At 46.9% G+C, this 23,954-nt stretch overlaps 1 long non-coding RNA gene across 1 annotated transcript; it reads right to left on the bottom strand.

The window, feature by feature from the left end:
- Positions 1–2,361: 2,361 nt before the first annotated feature.
- LOC142741046 (uncharacterized) lies at positions 2,362–23,541 on the bottom strand. Its single transcript, XR_012880978.1, has 4 exons — positions 23,504–23,541; positions 9,382–9,414; positions 8,040–8,084; positions 2,362–4,491 (listed from the first exon to the last, which is right to left on the bottom strand). It is a non-coding gene; the product is annotated as an uncharacterized LOC142741046 (long non-coding RNA).
- Between the last annotated feature and the right edge of the window lie 413 nt (positions 23,542–23,954).

Here is a 23,954-nt window from a genome sequence, read left to right as displayed (position 1 = left end):
AGTCAATGAAAAACGGCTCAAGAAGTGACATGCACTTCTTTTTATGAGGCGTTTTTTTTACGCGGCCGTTTTTAAATCAATCTGCAGATGTCTGGAGGCATTCAGCCCCTGTATTTTCATCCGTTTTTCGGGACGTTTACGGCCCGAAAAACGGCTGAAAATATTCTGTGTGAATATACACTTATTGGTCTTTCAGCTCCGTGCACCACGGGCTCTCTGGGGGATTCCTGGTCCCAGTTCTGTCATGTGTTTGAGTTCTCCTCCCGGAGTGAGTGAATAACAGAGAGGATCTGTCTTTAGGATGAGTTTCGGATTATTTGTTTATAAGATTTTTTACACACTGAGAACACTTTATCTGTCGCTTAAGTTGTAGGTGGAAGCGGAGCTAAGTCAACACACGGCCATGTCTGCTGCCATCAGGACACGTCCCCGAGATTCTAATCTTTCATATGACCCCAGGATCGCAGTTGAATACACAGTCGGGAGTGGAGCTGTATACTATGTGATCACTCTGTGTTGCTGGGCAGGGAGGGGGAGAAGCTGTATGACGACGATTGGTCAGCGTCATACAGAAAACATAACACCGCCCAGACTGAAAAGAAAGAGTCACCTCCTATTTGGCAAGTATGGCCACATTAGAAAAATGCTCATAACTTTGCAAATAATGAACGTTTTTGAAAACAAATCACCCTGTAGTTATCAGCATCATAGCGCCTATTAGATTAGTTAGGAGATAGGGAATTGATAAACTAGTGATGGATTCTCTTTAAATAACTCATGGTACTGCAGTTTAGGTAGTCTATGAGTGATTAGCCCATTACCTAGTAGAAAATGTTCTTTTCTTTCTGTACTAAAAACATTCCTCATCAGGCTGCACGCTGAATGTCCATATTAATTGTGGTATTGTCCATATTAATTGTTGGTGAATCTGTAATTCTGCCAAAAATTATCTTCTGAAGTGCCATATAGAACTGGCACTCATATCAACCTTTCTATGGTGCTCAGATTTCTATCAAAAGCAATCTCCACCATTATTAGTTGGTGGCGGGGGAGGGGAATATTTCTGCAGAGGTCACCACATAACTCAAAGTCGGCCTTGACTTCACCCGATACATTTACAAAGCAATAACCCACATACTCATTCCATTGTAATCTATTATAGGAATGACCCCTGCGATTATACAGAATTACAAAGCCAGTGGTAAGAGAAGAAACGTGTATATTACTGAGCTTTAGATGTCAACCATAATCCAACACTGGTGATGTGATGTGATGTGTTTCAACCACTCACCTTAGACCAGATACTGTACCACATACGCCACAGATCATGAGGGTTGACAGGTCCTTATTTCAGGAGGGGTTATTATCCAGGGGTAAGATGCATAATGGGTGGTACAAGTGAGGAGAAGGGGCTCAGGTCCCATAAAGTTCTTGTTATGCCCGTTCCTTTATGTTTACTTTTCTCAGACTCCAGATAATCAGCTTCTGTGGACTGTTCTGTACCAGACTGAAGCGATTTTAGTATATTTATTTTAATGTTATTTTTTTAGAAAGGTGTCAGGAATTGACGATTTATTACCAGATCGTTCAGGGGATTTCACACCAAACAGAAAAGATGACACTGACACAATGAATAGATTAAAATAGGTTTTATTAATACCTATTATAACTACCTACCTAAACCATCCAGGACAAATTATAGGATTTACTGCAAACAACGGATGTGAACCAGAGGAAGGCGAAACATAACCCCCATGTGGGGGAAAAAAAATTCCTTCCTGACCCCAAGTACTGGCGGTCGGCTACTCCCTGGTTCACTGCAGTGATAACACTGGATGGGGCCCTATTGCTAATACTTTTTTATATTTTGTTTTCTCTTAAACCCCATATTCTCTCCCTCTCTCACCCCAGATGCTTTACGTCCCTCCATCCCTGACCTCAGATGCACTCCCTCCCTAACCTCAGATGCTCTCCATCCCTCCCTGACCTCAGATGCCCTCCCTCGCACCCTGACCTAAGATGCTCTCCCTCCCTGACCTCAGATGCCCCAGCCTCATCTCCCGCCCTGACCACAGATGCCCCATCTCCCGCCCTGACCCCAGATGCCCCATCTCCCGCCCTGACCCCAGATGCCCCATCTCCCACCCTGAACCCAGATGCCCCATCTCCGTCGCCTGACGCCTTTCTAGACGCCCTCTCCGTCGCCTGACGCCTTTCTAGACGCCCTCTCCGTCGCCTGACGCCTTTCTCGACGCCCTCTCCGTCGCCTGACGCCTTTCTAGACGCCCTCTCCGTCGCCTGACGCCTTTCTAGACGCCCTCTCCGTCGCCTGACGCCTTTCTAGACGCCCTCTCCGTCGCCTGACGCCTTTCTAGACGCCCTCTCCGTCGCCTGACGCCTTTCTAGACGCCCTCTCCGTCGCCTGACGCCTTTCTAGACGCCCTCTCCGTCGACTGACGCCTTTCTAGACGCCCTCTCCGTCGCCTGACGCCTTTCTAGACGCCCTCTCCGTCGCCGGATGCCTTTCTAGACGCCCTCTCCGTCGCCTGACGCCTTTCTAGACGCTCTCTCCGTCGCCTGACGCCTTTCTAGATGCCCGCTCCGTCGCCGGATGCCTTTCTAGACGCCCTCTCCGTCGCCTGACGCCTTTCTAGACGCCCTCTCCGTCGCCTGACGCCTTTCTAGACGCCCTCTCCTGACGCCTTTCTAGACGCCCTCTCCTGACGCCTTTCTAGACGCCCTCTCCGTCGTCTGACGCCTTTCTAGACGCCCTCTCCGTCGCCTGACGCCTTTCTAGACGCCCTCTCCTGACGCCTTTCTAGACGCCCTCTCCGTCGCCTGACGCCTTTCTAGACGCCCTCTCCGTCGCCTGACGCCTTTCTAGACGCCCTCTCCGTCGCCTGACGCCTTTCTAGACGCCCTCTCGGTCGCCTGACGCCTTTCTAGACGCCCTCTCCGTCGCCTGACGCCTTTCTAGACGCCCTCTCCTGACGCCTTTCTAGACGTCCTCTCCGTCGCCTGACGCCTTTCTAGACGCCCTCTCCGTCGCCTGACGCCTTTCTAGACGCCCTCTCTGTCGCCTGACGCCTTTCTAGACGCCCTCTCCGTCGCCTGACGCCTTTATAGACGCCCTCTCCGTCGCCTGACGCCTTTCTAGACGCCCTCTCCATCGCCTGACGCCTTTCTAGGCGCCCTCTCCGTCGCCTGACGCCTTTCTAGACGCCCTCTCCGTCGCCTGACGCCTTTCTAGACGCCCTCTCCTGACGCCTTTCTAGACGCCCTCTCCCGTCGCCTGACGCCTTTCTAGACGCCCTCTCCGTCGCCTGACGCCTTTCTAGACGCCCTCTCCTTCGCCTGACGCCTTTCTAGACGCCCTCTCCGTCGCCTGACGCCTTTCTAGACGCCCTCTCCGTCGCCTGACGCCTTTCTAGACGCCCTCTCCGTCGCCTGACGCCTTTCTAGACGCCCTCTCCGTCACCTGACGCCTTTCTAGAAGCCCTCTCCGTCGCCTGACGCCTTTCTAGACGCCCTCTCCGTCGCCTGACGCCTTTCTAGACGCCCTCTCCGTCGCCTGACGCCTTTCTAGACGCCCTCTCCGTCGCCTGACGCCTTTCTAGACGCCCTCTCCGTCGCCTGACGCCTTTCTAGACGCCCTCTCCTGAGGCCTTTCTAGACGCCCTCTCCTGACGCCTTTCTAGACGCCCTCCCCGTCGCTTGACGCCTTTCTAGACGCCCTCTCCGTCGCCTGACGCCTTTCTAGACGCCCTCTCCTGACGCCTTTCTAGACGCCCTCTCCGTCGCCTGACGCCTTTCTAGACGCCCTCTCCGTCGCCTGATGCCTTTCTAGACGCCCTCTCCGTCGCCTGACACCTTTCTAGATGCCCTCTCCGTCGCCTGACGCCTTTCTAGACGCCCTCTCCGTCGCCTGACGCCTTTCTAGACGCCCTCTCCGTCGCCTGACGCCTTTCTAGACGCCCTCTCCGTCGCCTGACGCCTTTCTAGATGCCCTCTCCGTCGCCTGACGCCTTTCTAGACGCCCTCTCCGACGCCTGACGCCTTTCTAGACGCCCTCTCCGTCGCCTGACGCCTTTCTAGACGCCCTCTCCGACGCCTGACGCCTTTCTAGACGCCCTCTCCGACGCCAGATTTCCTTCCCGATGCCCGCCCTGCCTCCCTGACCCCAGTTGACCGCCCTGCCTCCCTGACCCCAGATGACCGCCCTGCCTCCCTGACCCCAGATGACCGCCCTGCCTCCCTGACCCCAGATGCCAACCCTGCCTCCCTGACCCCAGATGCCCGCCCTGCCTCCCTGACTCCAGATGCCTCTCAGACCGCAGATTCCCTTACTCCTCTCATGAAGAAAGACACAATCCTGGCCCTTGCTCTTCTGAGAATCATGGCTGCTGGAATGCAGAACCAGGCGCAGCTTCGTGTTTCTTCCTCTTCAGACAGATGAATGGTTCTTTCAGGTGTAATCTCCATTGTTGGCTCCTGTGAACAAAATGAAGTAATTTCAAAGACTGTATGGTCTGTACACTGAACTCCCCCATGTGTAATGATTCTAGAGCCCAAACAGTAATAACAGCTATGTATGCAGGGTTACCCTAATGTATTTCTGTAGGGGTGTGCAGCTGCACATGTCGCGTCACCACTCCCCAGTAAATGTTACTGCTAACATAGAGGCTGCCTCCATGCACTATTCCTTCTGCCTGCAGTCTTACTCTTGACAAGCTTCCAGTGTCTGACTAAACTACAACTAGGAGGACTGCAGAACCTTTAGTGATATCAGTCATATGATTAAATTACTGCACCCAAGCATCGCAAAGTAGAACAGAAAAACTGATAAGTGTGTGTGTATGTGTAGTCTATGGTGTGTGTAATGTATACTTTGTATGTAGTGTATGCTATTCAGAATTACCATGCAGGTGTCTAGGAAAGTTGGGTGATCTATTCAGAGGGATCTGTAATTCAGCCATCTTAGTTGTAACCCAGATTTCCAACATTATTATATTGAAGAATATTCTAAGTATTCTAAGAAATTTTGATGAATTAAAATCGTCCATAAACAGCACCTACGGGTTGTGTGGGTATTAATAGTGCCATTTCTGTAGGTTTATGGGAGTGGCAATTGCTAATTAAGGAAGCGATTCCCATAATAAAAATATATTAGGAAATTATTCAGTCCATTTTATAAACGTGCAGAACGCTGAGCTATTTATACTAATATCTCAAAGATAGCAAAATAAAAACTTCTACAGTAGAGAGAATCAGAAGCTTATTTATTCAGCTATGCAAATCAAATTCACTATATAACAGCCACTATCACTTATCGCTTTGCACTCGCATTTCACTCCTGAGCGCCGCAGAACTTTTTCCCTGTGTCCAGTGCTGAACACAAGTTTCTGATGCTGGGCAGTATCCGAGCCAAGTGCCGCAGAGCCTGGAGGTGAAGACGACCCGGCAAAGAAGAAAAAGTAAATGCAGTGGTCTAGTTAATGGTCTGACTTTATTTTTGGTGTGTTTTGGGATCTAAATTTAGTTTGGGTTAAAGTCTGAATTCGTTTTGGGGTTAGGTCTGAATTTATATTTGCGTCAGCCTAGGGGTCTGAATAAATTTTTGGGCTTGGTCAGGGTTCTGAATTACCTGGGGTCCTGGTCTGGTTTTTGGAATTTATTTAGGAGTCTTAAAGGGGTTTTCCCATCAGAGACATTTATGACATATCTACAGAATATGTAATAAATGTCAGATAGATGCGGGTCCCTCTTCTTGGACCATCACCTTTCTCTAGAGCAGGGCCCCCTAAACCCCGTTCTACCGCTCTGTTTAGTGACTGAAGCTGGAGATTTCCGACCCTGAAGAAGAAATCAGCATAGCTCGCTGAGCTACGCTGTTCTCGTAAGTCCCATAGAAATGAGTGGTAGTTACAGAAACAGCGTAGCTCGCATGCTACGTTGCTTCCATAACTGCCATTCACTACTATGGGACTTACGTATGCACTGTAGCTCAGTGAGCTACGCTTTTTCCGTGAGTCCCAACCAAATAGTCAGGAAGTGGCCGGAAGGCAGCAGGAGCAGAAAAAGGTAGAACGGGGTTTAGGGGGCCCCGTTCTAGTGAAAGGTGCAGGTCCCAGAGGTAGGACCCGCACCTAGCTGACATTTATGACATATCTTGTAGACCTGTCATAAATGTCCATCATAGGAAAACCCCTTTAATTAATTTAGGTGTCAGGGTTCTCAATTAATTTTGAAGTCTGGTTTAACTCGGCCATTTTGATCTTTCTTTAAAGCTACAGCGTTCACCATATAGGGTAAATATTTGTATTTTTTTTATGGTTCGGGCATTTTGGACGTTGGGATAACTAATGTGTTTGTTTATTTGTGTATTTATTTTTATATGTGATCTAGGAAAAGGGGGGTGATTTTAATTTTTATATTTTTAAATTAATTTTTTTTAGCCCCCTTAGGGGACTTGAACCTGCGATCATTAGATCGCTTATGCCACAGACTGCACTAACAGTATTGAAATCTATTGCAAATCAGATCAGTGCATTGCTTGATTGCATCAGTGCAAATCTTCCTATAGCAGGACTGGGCACGTTTACAAGCTTCCTGGCTACTATAGGAACACACCGGCTCCCGCGATCTCACCACATGGGAGACGGTGACCAGCCACAAAAGGAAAAAGAAAAAACCCTTCAGATGCCGGTGGTCACATCTGACCCCAGCAACTGAGGCAGTGGCGTAACTACCGCTATAGCAGCCGTAGCGGCTGCTACGGGGCCCGCAGCATGAGGGGGCCCATGCCACCCGCCGGCACGGGCCCCCCCATGGCCGGAGGCTCCGTTAGCAGCTGCTATGGCTGCTACAGTGTGACGCCACTGAAGGGGTTTTTCCTACAAAAGACATGCATCCCCTATCCACAGGATAGGGGATACATGTGTGATCGCTGGGACGGCCAGCGATAATTAGAACGGTGGACCGAAAGTCCCCCGAAGTTCTCCATGACAAACCTCGGACTTCCGGGGTCTGTCTGCAGCTCCATAGAAATTACTTGCGCATGCGTGACCAGCGCTCCTTTCATTTTTATTGAACTGCGCAGACGCCGGAAGCCCGAGGTTTGTCATGGAGAACTTCGGGGGAATTTCGGTCCCCCATTCTCCTTATCGCTGCCAGCAATCACACATGTTTCCCCTATCCTTTCCCATCTCTTTTGTAGGACGTACTATAGGCCGTTTTTTTTTGGGGGGGGGGGGGGCTATATGGCGTTATCTACAGGGGGTTCTGTATGGCGTTATCTACAGGGGGGTCTGTATGGCGTTATCTACAGGGGGGTCTGTATGGCGTTATCTACAGGGGGTCTGTATGGCGTTATCTACAGGGGGGATTTGGGTCTGTAAGTCATTATCTACAGGGGGCTGTGTATGGCGCTATCTACAGGGGGCTGTGTATGGTGCTATCTATAGGGGGGCGCTGTGTGGTGGAATCTATAGGGAGGCACTATCTACAAGGGGGCGGTTGTGTGATACCCAGCGGAGGGGGGGCCCCAGTCAAAAGTTTGCTATGGGGCCCAGTCTTTCCTAGTTACGCCCTAGTTACGCCCCTGATCTGAGGGGTTAAATGCTTGAAATCAGAGATGTCTGTGATAGCAAGCATTGCCACTGGGTCCCTGGTGTGTAACACAACAGAGACCCAGAAGCTATGGCGCCAGCTGGGCTTCAAAGCAAGCGCCATTTTTAAATACCCTGTACCGACATAAAAAGACAGTACAGCGACAGGAAAGGTTAAATCTGAGGCCGGCCCGTCTATAAGGTGGGGAGTCTATGAAACCCAAAACTACACATTGAAATGTAACAGATAATGTTCAGAATGAGTGTGATATATGTAAGGAATCTGTCAGAGACATTGTGAGCGCTATTTCCAGTAATAACTAGGTTTCTGGTTTATTATAATGTGAATATAAAGAATGTAATGTCAGGTTAATATGTAGAGAAGTTGTGGATCCTCATGAAGTAATACCATTATCTGCTGACATCACTTACATCTTCTGGGATCATCATGCCGTCGTCCAGCTTCATGTAGATCGGCTACAACAGAACAGGGAAGAATTCGTTTTTCTGGGTTATATAATAATGTTATATATAATCTCCTATTTTTCTTGTGAATGCCATGTCCACCCATTTCAGATTCCTTCTCACACTCTGCTGTCAGTACTGAATGATCCCGCATGTAGATTTATCTATGGAAAACTCCTTCTGAACGATATTCTGCCGAACTATAGACCCTCTTGTTGGGCTCTGAGATGTTTAACTGGTTCCCGACCGCTGGCTGTATATTTACGGCCAGCGGTAAGGGTCCTTAAAACCCGAGCCATAGACTTTTTACGGCTCAGGTTTTAACTTGCTGCCTGCGCGATCGGGCAGCTGAATGTCGGGTCTCCGGCTGTCAGTGACTGCCGGGGACCCTGAGGAGAGGATAGAAGCAGCTTTCGCTGCTTCTGTCTTCTCTGATCACTTGTACACAGCGCTCAATGAACGCTGTGTATAGGAATAGAGACAGCAGCAGCGGCGCTTTCTCTATTCCTCCCGGTGTTCATGTGACTGGTCACATGATCGCCGGGTGCCGTTACTGACAGACTGCTGCTGGGTCTTACAAGACCAAGCACAGCCCTATTAGTGACAATCGTCACTATGAGAGGGCTGATTTCCCCTGTAACTGGGGATGCTGTGCAGCTCCAGTTACAGTGGAAAGACATGGTGTAAAAGAAAGGAAAAAAAATATATAAAGTTCCCCAAAGGTCTTTTTTGACCTTTGAGGGACAGACCATAGTAATAAAAAATAGTCAAGTCAAGTGCAAAAAAAAAATTAATAATAAATACACATAAAATACCCACCCCAAAAAAACCCGTCCCCCCCGCCAATCATTTTTGTAACGCTAGTACTGACCCAATTACCCTAATATAGACATGTAATATATTATAATTTCTGGTAGACAATGACGATCACAAATAAAAGGTCTATTTTAGGGTAAAACTATGTTATTACCAAAAAAAAATAGCTGAAACTTAAGAAAGCTTATTTTTTTACTATTATTTTCAAACTTTATGAATAAAAATTTGACATTAGCAAAAAAGGTGCGTATAAAAACGATAAAAAAAAGAAACCTGCATTGTCTACGGAAAAAAACGTCGCAAAAATCACGTCGTCAGCCCAACAAATAAAAAAGTTATAGCCATTTAACTAACACGTGCTAAAAAGGGCTTAATGGTGTCTGGTCCTGAAGGCGCAAAATAGCCCGGTCCTGAACTGGTTAATGTTATTCTGTGCTGTGGTTGAGGGTTATATGTCATGTCTATCTAGTAATAGTAACAGTGAGGCTCTTACCCCGTCCTCAGCATCTTCTTCTGCATCTTCATCCTTATACAAGGAAAGAAATAAAATATAATTCTACCATATCATTTTCTTATAATTCTTTTATATATCTGTGGTGGGGGAGGGGGGATTTGTGCTGGTAAAAACAGTTACTGTGATAAATCTACTTTTCAGCTGTTGGAAAGAAAGTCCAACCCGGGCCGCAGAACATAGGAGGAGGCCACATGACCGGGGTAATAGGAGGAGAGAGGTTATGGGGCGGAGCCTGAGGATTATAGTGGCACGAAGGCAGTGCCTGCGCCATTAGGAGGAGAAGCACACGCAGGTGAAGTTTTCCGCCCACCCTCACTATTTGTTTTATTGTTTTGTTATGCTGCGTTTCGGTGATGTTTTATTTGTCATGGCAGTGGTTGGCAGGTTGGAGGTCCTTGGAGATGGTGTTAAATTGGTGGGGGAGGAACTCATCGTGGGTATGGTCCTTCACAAATTATGCAATATGGAGGCTCTGGCTATTTTTGGGCCCCTGCTGGGTGGTGTCCCGGGGGGCAAGGTTGAATTATTGGCTATCTGCAGTTGTATACGCTGCAACTGAGCTGTGGGGAATCGGCTGGGGGTAAATACTGCACTTATTAGTCGCTGAGCAGATACCCTACTTAGCTCCAAGGATCTCTTTCCTCGGAATGTTTGTTATTAACCCCTTCCCGCTCCTTGACGTACTATTACGTCATGGCAGCTGTATCGTTCGCGCTCCATGCCGTAATAGTACGTCTCAGGAGTAACGGCCGTTTCGGCCGTCCTCCCGACACATACAGGAGCTGTGACGCTGCTGTCTTGTTCAGCAGCTGTCACAGCTCCTACAGCGGGGACCGATCGCTGTGTCCCCGCTGATTAACCCCTTAAAAGCCGCGTTCTATAGAGATCGCGGCTTTTTAGGGGTTAAGCTGCCATCGCCGGCCTGCTACGCGACAGCGGCCGGCGATGGTGACTATGGCAACCGGACACCAAACAATGGCGTCCGGCTATGCCATAGACGGAAGCCTAGTGGGTCCTGACAACGTCAGGACCCACTATGCTTGCTGTCAGTGAGTAGCTGACAGTTCTAATACACTGCACTACGCATGTAGTGCAGTGTATTAGAATAGCGATCAGAGCCTCCTGCCCTCATGTCCCCTAGTGGGACAAAGTAATAAAGTAAAAAAAAAGTTAAAAAAAGATGTGTAAAAATAAGAAAATAAAAGTTTTAAAAGTAATAAAAGTAAAAGTCCCACTTTTTCCCTTATCAGTCCTTTATTATTAATAAAAATATATAAACAAACAAATAAACTATACATAATTGGTATCGCCGCGTCCGTAACGGCCTGAACTACAAAATTATTTTGTTATTTATCCCGCACGGTGAACGCCGTAAAAAAAAATATTAATAAACCGTACCACAATCACAATTGTTTGGTCACTTCACCTCCCAAAAAATGGAATAAAAAGAGATCAAAAAGTCGCATGTACCTAAAAATGGTACTGATGGAAAATACAGTTCGTTACGCAAAAAATAAGTCCTCGCACGGCTTTATTGATTGAAAAATAAAAACGTTCTGGCTCTTAGAATAAGGTAACACAAAAAGTGAATGATTGTTTACAAAACGTATTTTATTGTGCAAACGCCATAAGACATAAAAAAAAACTATAAACATCAGGTATCGCCGTAATCGTATCGCCCCGCAGAATAAAGTGAATATGTCATTTATAGCGCACGGTGCACACAGTAAAAAAAAAAGTATACAAAAACAATAGTAGAATTGCTGTTTATTAGTCACCACGCCACCTAAAAATGGAATAAAAACTGATCAAAAAGCCGCATGCACCCCATGAAAACTACAATGGATTCCTCAAGGGGTCTAGTTTCCAAATTGGGGTCACTTTTGGGGGGTTTCCAATGTTTTGGCACCACAAGACCTCTTCAAACCGGACATGGTGCCTAATAAAAAAGAGGGCTCAAAATCCGCTAGGTGCTCCTTTGCTTCGGAGGCCGGTGCTTCAGTCCATTACCGCCCGAGGGCCACATGTGGGATATTTCTCTAAACTGCAGAATCTGGGCAATAAGTATTGAGTTGCGTTTCTCTGATAAATCCTTTTGTGTTATAAAAAAAATGGTATAAAAAGAGTAAATTTCACCTCTACTTTGCTCTAAATTTCTGTGAAACACCTAAAGGGTTCATAAACTTTCTAAATGCTGTTGTGAATACTTTGAGGGGTCTAGTTTCTAAAATGGGGTGTTTGATAGGGGTTTCTAATATATAGGCCCCTCAAAGCAACTTCAGAAATGAACTGGAACCTAAAAAAATAAATAAATGAGCCAATACTTCGCTTCTTACATTATACTGATAATGAGCAGTGCCCACTCCGAGATGACCCCAGTTTTGACCGTTTGTATAAACGGAGACCCCTATTAGACCGTTCCAGTGCCCGGTTTTCCCAAGCATACACCCCCGAGAAGTGTTTTTCTATTGATGAGTCCCTGGTACATTTTAAAGGGAGGGTTCAATTCCGCCAGTACCTGCCAGGTAAGAGGGCAAGGTATGGCGTGAAGATATATAAGCTGCGAGAGTGCATCAGGTTATACCTACAGGTTTAGGATATATGAAGGAAAGGCCACCCCCAAACCAGACTGCATCCTGGACTACAATAGGTACATGGGAGGGATGGACTTGTCAAATCAAGTCCTGAAGCCCTACAGCGCCATGCGGTGTGGTATAAGAAGCTGGCCGGGCACATCATACAGATGGCTTTGTACAATTCGTATGTGCTACGTCGATGTGCAGGCCAGAGGGGAACTTTCCTGGAATTTCAAGATCTAATCTTTAGGGACCAGGAAGGGGGGGCACCCAGTACTTCTGGAAGCGAGGCCACACGCATCGTACCAGGGCAACACTTTCCAGGAGAAGTTCCCCAAACCGGTGGAAAGGGAAAGAGTCAAAAGAGGTGCAGAGTCTGCTATAAGAGGGGGATAAGGAAGAACACAATATACCAATGTGACACGTGTCCCGAAAAACCAGGGCTCTGTATAAAAGATTGTTTTAAAATGTATCATACATCCCTTGATTTTTAATTTACCCTGATGCACTCCGCACAGCTTACCCCCCTCATCTTTCCCTTCTGAGCCCTGCCGTATGCCCAGGCAGCTGATAACAGCCACATGTAGGGTATTGTCGTACCCAGGAGAACCCACATTACAATTTAAGGGGTGTATATCTCCGGTGGCGCATGCTGGGCACACTATATTGGACACTGAAATGGCATATACATATATAAAATTGCAAATCTCACACTGCACCATCTGCTGCGCATTATCTTTTACACAGTAGCTGTGGGGTCAAAATGCTCACTACACCTCTAGATGAATGTCTTAAGGGGTGTAGTTTTTAAAATGGGGTCACTTCTCGGGGGTTTCAACTGTACTGGTACCTCAGGGGCTTCTGCATACATGACTTAGCACCAGAAAAGCTCCAGTAGGCCAAATGGTGGTCCTTTTCTTCTGAGCCCTCCCATGGGCCCAAACGGCAGTTTATCACCACAAATGGGGTATTGCCGCACTAAGGACAAATTGGGCAACAAAATGGGGTATGTTGTTCCTTGTGAAAATAAGAAATTTTGATCAAAAATGACATCTTATTGGAAAAAATATCATTTTTTTCATTTCACAGCCCAATTCAAATAGGTGCTGTGAAAAAACTGTGCGGTCAAAATGATAACAAAAACCATAAATGAATTCCTTGAGGGGTGTAGTTTCCAAAATGGGGTCACTTCTGGTGGGTTTCCATTGCTTTGATACCTCTGGGGCTCTGCAAATGCGACATGGCACCCGAAAACCAATCCAGCAAAATCTGGACTCCAACAAACACATAGCGCTCTTTTCCGTCTGAGCCCTCCCATGGGCCCAAACGGCAGTTTATCACCACAAATGGGGTATTGCCGCACTAAGGACAAATTGGGCAACAAAATGGGGTATGTTGTTCCCTGTGAAAATAAGAAATTTTGATCAAAAATGACATCTTATTGGAAAAAATATAATTTTTTTCATTTCACAGCCCAATTCAAATAGGTGCTGTGAAAAACCTGTGCGGTCAAAATGATAACAAAAACCATAAATGAATTCCTTGAGGGGTGTAGTTTCCAAAATGGGGTCACTTCTGGTGGGTTTCCATTGCTTTGATACCTCTGGGGCTCTGCAAATGCGACATGGCACCCGAAAACCAATCCAGCAAAATCTGGACTCCAACAAACACATAGCGCTCCTTTCCTTCTGAGCCCTCCCATGGGCCCAAACGGCAGTTTATCACCACAAATGGGGTATTGCCGCACTAAGGACAAATTGGGCAACAAAATGGGGTATGTTGTTCCCTGTGAAAATAAGAAAATTTGATCAAAAATGACATTTTATTGGAAAAAATATCATTTTTTTCATTTCACAGCCCAATTCAAATAGGTGCTGTGAAAAAACTGTGTGGTCAAAATGATAACAAAAACCATAAATGAATTCCTTGAGGGGTGTAATTTCCAAAATGGGGTCACTTCTGGTGGGTTTCCATTGTTTTGATACCTCAACGCCTCTTCAAACCTGGCATGCTGCCTAAAATATATTCTAATAAAAAAAGAGGCCTCAAAATGCACTAGGTACTTCTTTGCTTCTAGGGCTTGTGTTTTAGTCCACGAGCGCACTAGAGCCACATGTGGGACATTTCTAAAAACTGCAGAATCTGGACAATACATATTTAGTAGTGTTTCTCTGGTAAAACCTTCTCTGTTACTAAAAAAAAATTGAATAAAATTGAAATTCAGCAGAAAAAATGAAATTTGCAAATTTCATTTCCACATTGCTTTAATTCCTGTGAAATGCCTGAAGGGTTAAAAAAACTTTCTATATGCTGTTTTGAATACTTTGAGGGGTCTAGTTTTTAAAATGGGGTGTTTTATGGGGGTTTCTAAAACATTGGCCCCTCAAATCCACTTCAGAACTGAACTGGCACCTTCAAAAAAAGGCTTTTGAAATTTTCTTAAGAATATGAGAAATTGCTGTTTATGTTCTAAACCTTGTAACGTCCAAGAAAAATAAAATAATATTCAAAAAACGATGCCAATCTAAAGTAGACATATGGGAAATGTGAACTAGTAACTATTTTGGGTGGTATAACCGTCTGTTTTTCAAGCAGATGCATTTAAATTCTGAAAAATGCTATTTTTTGTAAATTTTCTCTAAATTTTGCAATTTTTCACAAATAAAGACTGAATATATCGACCAAATTTTACCACGAACATGAAGCCCAAAGTGTCACGAGAAAACAATCTCAGAATCGCTTGGATAGGTTTAAGCATTCCGACATTATTACCACATAAAGTGAAATATGTCAGATTTGAAAAATGGGCTCTGAGCCTTAAGGCCCAAACTAGGCTGCGTCCTTAAGGGGTTAATGTTGATAATGTTGATTATTTATATTTGATGGTAATATTTGTATTAGTTATTGTTTGTCAATAAAATGGCTGCTGTGGCCAACCTTATAAAAACATGAGTCTGTCCTTATTGAGGGAAATAGGAGTACAAGGATGGGATTGGGTGGTTGGCCTCACTAGGGGGTTTAGAAGGGTTTACTAGGACCAAACTCTATCATCCCTCAGTCATGGAATAGAGGCTTCTATGTGATATATACAGTCAGGTCCAGAATTATTTGGCGGTGACAGAAGTTTTGGCATTTTAGCTGTTTACCAAAACATATTGAATATACAGTTTTATAATCAATATGGGTGTTAGGGATCTGCCAGGTACTTCATCTAGGTATACTCCTGGGATTAATCAATCCACACCTGAGGCCAGACCTGTTCGACTGACACCATCTCCCACCAACCAGGGTGGCAGGCTCAGGAGTGGGAGAGCCTATCGCGGCCTGGTCTGTCGGAGTTAGCTCCGCCCCCTGTCCTTTATTACCTGCCCTGTTCTCTCCCTCAGTGCTTGTAATTCTTTTGGATTCCTGGCCCCACTGCTGCTTGCTCCAGCCTGCTTCTGCCGTGCTTCTGCCTTGCTGCAGTTCTGCTTGTCCTGCTTTGCTTTGCCCCTGGCTTGCTTCTGTCTCCTTGCCCGCTTGGGTGTACTCACTTCGTCCTGGTCCTGACTGTCCGTTCGCCGCTCCGTTTCCTCGTGGCGTTCCGTGGCTACTGCCCCTTCCCTTGCATGTTCCCTGTTTGTTTCCCTGTGCACTTAGACAGCGTAGGGACCGCCGCCCAGTTGTACCTCGTCGCCTAGGGCGGGTCGTTGCAAGTAGGCAGGGACAGGGCGGTGGGTAGATTAGGGCTCACTTTCCCTTCACCTCCTTCCGGCCATTACATAATTACAAGCCCTTACCTAGTCTACCATTTCTCCTACGCTGACGCTATCATGGACCCCCTTGAGACCCTGGCCCAGCAGATGCAGGGCCTCTCCCTACAGATCCAGGCCCTGGCCCAAAGGGTCAATCAGGGTGACGCTGCTTTAGTAGTACCCCTCACCTCACCTCTAGAACCCGACCTCAAGTTACCTGACCGGTTCTCAGGGGACCGTAAGACGTTTCTCTCCTTCCGGGAGAGTTGCAGACTGTATTTCCGCCTAAAGCCCCACTCCTCAGGTTCCGAGAACCAGCGGGTGGGTATCATCATATCCCGACTCCAGGAAGGGCCCCAAGAGTGGGCCTTCTCCTTGGCTCCTGACGCCCCTGAACTTTCCTCTGTTGATCGTTTTTTCTCTGCCCTCGGCCTCATTTACGACGAGACTGACAGGACTGCCTTAGCCGAGAGTCAGCTGGTGACCTTACGTCAGGGTAGGAGACCGGTTGAGGAATACTGTTCTGATTCTAGGAAGTGGTGCGTAGCTTCTCAGTGGAACGATCCGGCCCTAAGGTGCCAGTTTAGGTTAGGATTATCTGACGCCCTGAAGGATCTGCTGGTTAACTACCCCTCGTCTGACTCCCTTGACCAGGTTATGGCCCTAGCAGTACGACTTGACCGACGTCTCAGGGAACGTCAGCTAGAACGCTTCAGTGTGCTCCCCTCTGACTTTTCTGCGATCCCCCCCGAGGTCCCGTCTCCTCGCCCCTCCACGGAGGACTCGGAGGTACCTATGCAACTCGGGGCCTCCATGTCCCCTCGACAACGTAGGGAGTTTCGCAGAATGAATGGTCTCTGCTTCTACTGTGGGGACGACAAGCATCTACTGAACACCTGTCCCAGGCGCAAGAATAAGAAGCCGGAAAACTTCCGCGCCTAAGTGACCATCGGGGAGGTCACTTGGGCGCACAGGTATTTCCCGTTAATGTGAAACGCAATAAAATTTTGCTTCCCTTTCAGGTCTCGTTTGGTGGTCGGTCTGCCACGGGCAGTGCTTTCGTGGATTCAGGGTCATCTGCTAATATCATGTCTGCGGAATTTGCTATGTCTCTAAAGATGCCTTGTATTGATTTACCTTATCCTATCCCTGTAGTAGGAATCGACTCAACTCCCCTTGCTAATGGTTATTTTACTCAGCATACTCCTGTTTTTGAACTCCTTGTTGGCTCCATGCATTTGGAGCAGTGCTCTGTACTGGTGATGCAGGGATTATCGTCTGATCTGGTTTTAGGCCTTCCCTGGTTGCAGTTGCATAATCCCACGTTTGATTGGAATACTGGGGATCTCACCAAATGGGGTAATGAATGTCTTATGTCATGTCTTTCTGTTAACTCTATTTCTCCCCGGGAGGAGGTAAACACGCTTCCTGAGTTTGTTCAGGACTTCGCCGATGTGTTTTCTAAGGAGGCCTCCGAGGTGTTGCCCCCCCATAGAGATTACGATTGCGCTATCGATTTGGTGCCTGGTGCCAAGCTTCCTAAGGGTAGGATATTTAATCTTTCATGTCCTGAACGTGAAGCCATGAGGGTGTATATCCAAGAATGCCTGGCCAAGGGTTTCATTCGCCCCTCGACTTCTCCTGTAGGTGCTGGCTTCTTCTTCGTGGGGAAGAAGGATGGTGGTCTTAGGCCGTGCATTGATTATCGTAACCTGAATAAGGTCACCGTAAGGAACCAGTACCCACTTCCTTTGATTCCGGATCTTTTTAATCAGGTTCAGGGAGCCCAATGGTTTTCTAAGTTCGATCTACGGGGGGCATATAACCTTATCCGCATCAAAGAGGGGGATGAGTGGAAAACTGCGTTCAACACACCCGAGGGTCATTTCGAATACCTGGTCATGCCCTTTGGGTTGTGTAATGCCCCTGCTGTCTTCCAGAATTTTATTAATGAAATCCTGAGAGAGTACCTGGGTAATTTTCTTGTTGTGTACCTTGATGACATACTGGTGTTTTCCAAGGACTGGTCCTCCCACGTGGAGCATGTCAGGAAGGTGCTCCAGGTCCTTCGGGAGAATAATCTGTTTGCTAAGACTGAAAAATGTGTCTTTGGGGTACAGGAGATACCATTTTTAGGGCAAATCCTCACTCCTCATGAATTCCGCATGGACCCTGCCAAGGTTCAGGCTGTGGCGGAATGGGTCCAACCTGCCTCCCTTAAGGCGTTACAGTGTTTTTTAGGGTTCGCCAACTATTACAGGAGATTTATTGCCAACTTCTCGGTCGTCGCTAAGCCTCTTACGGACCTTACCCGCAAGGGTGCTGATGTCCTCCATTGGCCCCCTGAGGCCGTCCTGGCCTTTGAGACCCTCAAGAAGTGCTTTATCTCGGCCCCCGTGCTGATTCAGCCCAACCAAGAGGAGCCATTTATTGTGGAGGTTGACGCATCCGAGGTCGGAGTGGGGGCCGTCTTGTCCCAGGGTACCAGCTCCCTCACCCATCTCCGCCCCTGTGCTTACTTCTCTAGGAAGTTTTCGCCCACGGAGAGTAACTATGATATTGGCAACCGCGAACTTCTAGCCATTAAATGGGCTTTTGAGGAGTGGCGGCACTTCCTGGAGGGGGCCAGACACCAGGTAACGGTCCTTACGGATCACAAGAATCTGGTTTTCCTAGAATCGGCCCGGAGGCTTAATCCTAGACAAGCTCGGTGGGCACTATTCTTTACCAGATTTAATTTCTTGGTTACCTATAGGGCTGGGTCCAAGAATATTAAGGCTGATGCTCTGTCACGTAGTTTCATGGCCAATCCTCCTTCTGAGAAGGATCCTGCTTGTATTTTACCCCCTGGTATAATCGTCTCTGCCACGGATTCTGATTTAGCTTCTGATATCGCGGCTGATCAGGGTGCAGCTCCCGGGAACGTCCCTGGGGACAAACTGTTTGTTCCCCTGCAATACCGGCTGAGGGTACTCAGGGAAAACCATGACTCCGCTCTATCTGGTCATCCTGGCATCTTGGGCACCAAACACCTCATTACCAGAAACTATTGGTGGCCTGGGTTGCCTAAAGACGTTAGGGCTTACGTCGCCGCTTGTGAGGTTTGTGCTAGGTCCAAAACCCCTAGGTCCCGACCTGCGGGCCTACTACGTTCCTTGCCCATTCCCCAGAGACCTTGGACCCATATCTCCATGGATTTTATCACCGATTTGCCTCCATCTCAGGGCAAGTCGGTGGTGTGGGTGGTAGTCGACCGCTTCAGCAAGATGTGCCACTTTGTGCCCCTTAAGAAGCTACCTAACGCCAAGACGTTAGCTTCTTTGTTTGTGAAACACATCCTGCGTCTCCATGGGGCCCCAGTCAATATCGTTTCTGACAGAGGGGTACAATTTGTTTCCTTATTTTGGAGAGCTTTTTGTAAAAAGTTGGAGATTGATCTGTCCTTCTCCTCCGCCTTCCATCCCGAAACTAATGGCCAAACGGAAAGGACCAACCAATCCCTGGAACAATATTTAAGATGTTTCATCTCTGACCGTCAATTCGATTGGGTCTCATTCCTTCCCCTTGCTGAATTTTCCTTGAATAAACGGGTCAGTAACTCGTCAGGGGTCTCCCCGTTTTTCTGTAATTTCGGGTTTAACCCAAGATTCTCCTCCGTCTCCCCTGGTTGTTCCAATAATCCTGAGGTAGAGGATGTTCATCGGGAACTGTGCACTGTCTGGGCCCAGGTTCAGAAGAACCTAGAGGCGTCCCAGAGCGCACAAAAGATTCAGGCGGATAGTAGACGTTCTGCTAACCCCCGGTTTGTCGTCGGGGATTTGGTCTGGTTGTCGTCCAGGAACTTGCGCCTTAAGGTCCCGTCCAGGAAGTTTTCTCCCCGATTTATTGGACCTTATAAGATCATTGAAGTCCTCAACCCTGTATCCTTCCGTCTGGAGCTCCCCCCATCATTTCGCATACATGACGTCTTCCATGCCTCCCTCCTTAAACGCTGCTCCCCGTCCTGGTCCCCCTCGAGGATACCTCCTGTTCCCGTTCTCACCCCTGAGGGGGTGGAATTCGAGGTGGCCAAGATTATGGACAGTAGGATGGTCCAGGGCTCCCTCCAGTACCTGGTCCATTGGAGAGGATACGGGCCGGAGGAGAGGACTTGGGTACCTGCCCGTGATGTTCACGCTGGGGTATTGATCAGGAAGTTCCACCTTCTCTTCCCCTCTAAACCGGGTCCCCTTAGTAAGGGTCCGGTGGCCCCTCATAAAAGGGGGAGTACTGTTAGGGATCTGCCAGGTACTTCATCTAGGTATACTCCTGGGATTAATCAATCCACACCTGAGGCCAGACCTGTTCGACTGACACCATCTCCCACCAACCAGGGTGGCAGGCTCAGGAGTGGGAGAGCCTATCGCGGCCTGGTCTGTCGGAGTTAGCTCCGCCCCCTGTCCTTTATTACCTGCCCTGTTCTCTCCCTCAGTGCTTGTAATTCTTTTGGATTCCTGGCCCCACTGCTGCTTGCTCCAGCCTGCTTCTGCCGTGCTTCTGCCTTGCTGCAGTTCTGCTTGTCCTGCTTTGCTTTGCCCCTGGCTTGCTTCTGTCTCCTTGCCCGCTTGGGTGTACTCACTTCGTCCTGGTCCTGACTGTCCGTTCGCCGCTCCGTTTCCTCGTGGCGTTCCGTGGCTACTGCCCCTTCCCTTGCATGTTCCCTGTTTGTTTCCCTGTGCACTTAGACAGCGTAGGGACCGCCGCCCAGTTGTACCTCGTCGCCTAGGGCGGGTCGTTGCAAGTAGGCAGGGACAGGGCGGTGGGTAGATTAGGGCTCACTTTCCCTTCACCTCCTTCCGGCCATTACAATGGGCTTAAAGTGCAGACTCTCAGCTTTAATTAGAGTGTATTCACATCCGAATTTGAGGAAGGGTTTAGGAATTACAGCTCTTTAATATGTAGCTGCCTCTTTTTCAAGGGACCATAGGTAATTGGACAACTATCTCAAAAGTTATTTAATGGGCAGCATGCGCTATTCCCTCGTTAATCCATCATCAATTAAGCAAATAAAAGGTCTGGAGTTGATTCAGGTGTGGCATTTGCATTTGGAAGAAGTTGCTGTGAACCCACAACATGAGGTCAAAGGAGCTCTTAATGCAAGTTAAACAGACCGTTAGGTGGATAAAAATGAAGAAAACCATCAGAGAGATAGCACAAATATTAGGAGTGGCCAAATCAACAGCTTGGTACATTCTTGAAAAAAAGAGCGTACTGGTGATGTCGTGAACTCTAAAAAGCCTGGACGTCCACGAAATCCTTTCCCTGGTGAAGAAAAACCCCTCCACAACATCTACCCTGTGAAGTACACTCTCCTGGAAGTAGGTGTATCAGTATCTAAGTCTACCATACAGAGAAGACTTCATGAGAGCAAATACAGAGGGTTCACCAACAGGTGCAAACCATTAATCACCCTCAAAAATAGAAAGGCCAGATTAGACTTTGCCAAACAACATGTAAAGAAGCCAGCCCAGTTCTGGGACAGCATTCTATGGACAGATGAAACTAAGATCAACCTGTACCAGAATGATGGGAGGAAGAAAGTATGGAGAAGGCTTGGAACGGCTCATGATCAAAAGCACACCACATCCTCTGTAAAACATGGTGGAGGCAGTGTGATGGCATGGGCATGCATGGCTGCCAAAGGCACTGGGTCACTAGTGTTTTTTGATAATGTGACTGAAGACAGAAGCAGCCGGATGAATTCTGTATTGTTCAGGGATATACTTTCTGCTCAGATTCAACCAAATGCAGCAAGGTTGATTGGACATCGCTTCACATTACAGATGGACAATGATCCAAAACTTACTGCGAAAGCAACCCAGGAGTTTTTTTTAAGACAAAGAAGTGGAATATTCTGCAATGGCCAAGTCAATCACCAGATCTCATCCCTATCGAGCATGCATTTCACTTGCTTAACTCCTTAACGCCGAAGGACGGATATATCCGTCCTCAGCAGCTGCTAGTTCGCGCAGGAGGACGGATATATCCGTCCTGTGATGGCGCGGGTACTGAGACTGTACCCACGCGATCAGCGGCAGGAGCACGGCTGTTATACACAGCCTGGCTCCTGCTGCAACTGCGGGAATCGAAGCGCGCGCCGATTCCGGCAGTTTAACCCATTAAATGCCGCTGTCAATAGTGACAGCGGCATCTAATGTGTTTGACAGAGGGGGGAGCTCCCTCTGTCACCCGATCGGCGCCCCCGCAAAGAAATCGCGGGTCGCCGTCGGGTTTCCATGACAGCCGGGGGTCTAACAAAGACCCCCAGGTCTGCCTTCAGCATCTGCCTGTTAGGCGATGCCGGAGGCATGGCCTAATAGGTTGCCTGTCAGTTTTACACTGACAGGCAATAATGCTTTGGTATACTAAGTATACGAAAGCATTATATATGCGATCGACACATCGCATAGTGAAGTCCCCTGGTGGGACAAAAAAAAAAAAATGTAAAACAGTTAAATAAAGTTTGTGAAAAAAAAATAAAAATAATTACAGTCAAAGTCAAATAAAACTACTTTTTTGGCCCAAAAAGTGGTTTTATTTAGTAAAACGGTCAAAACAAATCACACATACACATATATGGTATCCCCGCGTTCGTAACAACTTGACCAATAAAATGAATATATTAATTAAACCGCCGGATGAACGGCGTCCAAAGAAAACGCAAAAAACAACGTCAAAATTCTCTCTTTTCTCCCATTCCCCCCATAAAAAATAAAATAAAAGTTAATCTATAAGTCCTATGTACCCCAAAATAGTACTAATAAAAACTACACATTGTCCCGCAAAAATCAAGCCCACGTACGGCCACATCGACGGAAAAATAAAAACGTTACGGCTCTTGGAATGCGGCGAAGCAAAAACAAGTAATTTTTTTCTAAAAGGGTTTTTATTGTGCAAACGTAGGAAAAACATATAAAACCTTTACATATTTGGTATCCCTGTAATCGTGCCGACCCACAGAATAAAGTTAACATGTTATTTACGCTGCGTAGTAAACGGCGTAAACTTATAGCGTGAAAATCAATGCTGGAATAGCTGCTTATTTTCAATTCTCTCCTAAAATAAAGTTAATAAAAGTTAATCAATATGTTATAAGCATCTAAAAATGGTCCAATTACAAAATACATCTCGTCCCGCAAAAAACAAGCCCTTATACGGCTATGTCGACGGAATAAAAAAAAAAAACGACTCTTGGAATGCGACCGTGAAAAAACAAAAAATAATCCTTGGTCATTAACGTGCAAAATGGCCTGGTCATTAAGGGGTTAAGCGAAAACTTAAGGCAGGAAGACCCACAAACAAGCAACAACTGAAGACCGCTGCAGTAAAGGCCTGGCAAAGCGTCACAAAGGAGGAAACCCAGCGTTTGGTGATGTCCATGCGTTCCAGACTTCAGGCAGTCATTGCCTGCAAAGGATTCTCTACAAAGTATTTAACAAAAAACATTTTATTTATGGTTAGGTTAATTTGTCCAATTACCTTTGAGCCCCTGAAATGAGGAGTCTGTTTAGAAAAATGGTTGCAATTCCTAAACGTTTCACAGGATATTTTTGTTCAACCCCTTGAATTAAACCTGAAAGTCTACACTTCAATTGCATCTCAGTTATTTCATTTCAAATCGAATGTAAAGCATGCAGAGCGCAAATCATGAATGAAGATTGTGTCACTGTCCAAATAGTTCTGGACCTAACTATAAATGTATCTCTACAGATATTCTGTGTGTTAATAGGATGGTCTGTTGATATCACTTACATAGTACTCGGTGATCTTCAGTCCTTTGTCTCTCATCTGTAAATAAAATGAAGAGAATACTTAAAATAAATTGATCATTGTCGTTTTGATCTAGTGCAGCTCTAGAGAAGTTCCTGGAAAATTAAAGTGTACCTAAATATTCAACAAACTCCTGACATGTCATAGTGACATGTCAGATGTTTTAATTGGTGGGGGTTCGAGCATTGAAACCCCCACCAATAGCTAAAACAAAGCGGCAGAAGCGCTTGTGTGAGCGCTTAGCCGCGTAGTTTCTATTCGGCTTTTTTCGGAAATTGATGTAGCGAAGTACGAGCTTGATAGAGAATCTATGAGCCTGTACTCCGCTACGTCGGTTTTCCATGGTTAAGAAGATTTTATGATTTTCGAAAAAATGAGGCTCTTACCTTCTCCATGGTAAATTCCTCCACTTGTAGATCCTTGGAGAACTAGA

The sequence above is a fragment of the Rhinoderma darwinii genome, chromosome 2 (assembly GCF_050947455.1).
Source record: "Rhinoderma darwinii isolate aRhiDar2 chromosome 2, aRhiDar2.hap1, whole genome shotgun sequence".
Taxonomy (NCBI): Eukaryota; Metazoa; Chordata; class Amphibia; order Anura; family Rhinodermatidae; genus Rhinoderma; species Rhinoderma darwinii.
The sequence above is the reverse complement of the archived record's forward strand: the minus strand, read 5'-3'. Positions and strand labels throughout refer to the sequence as shown.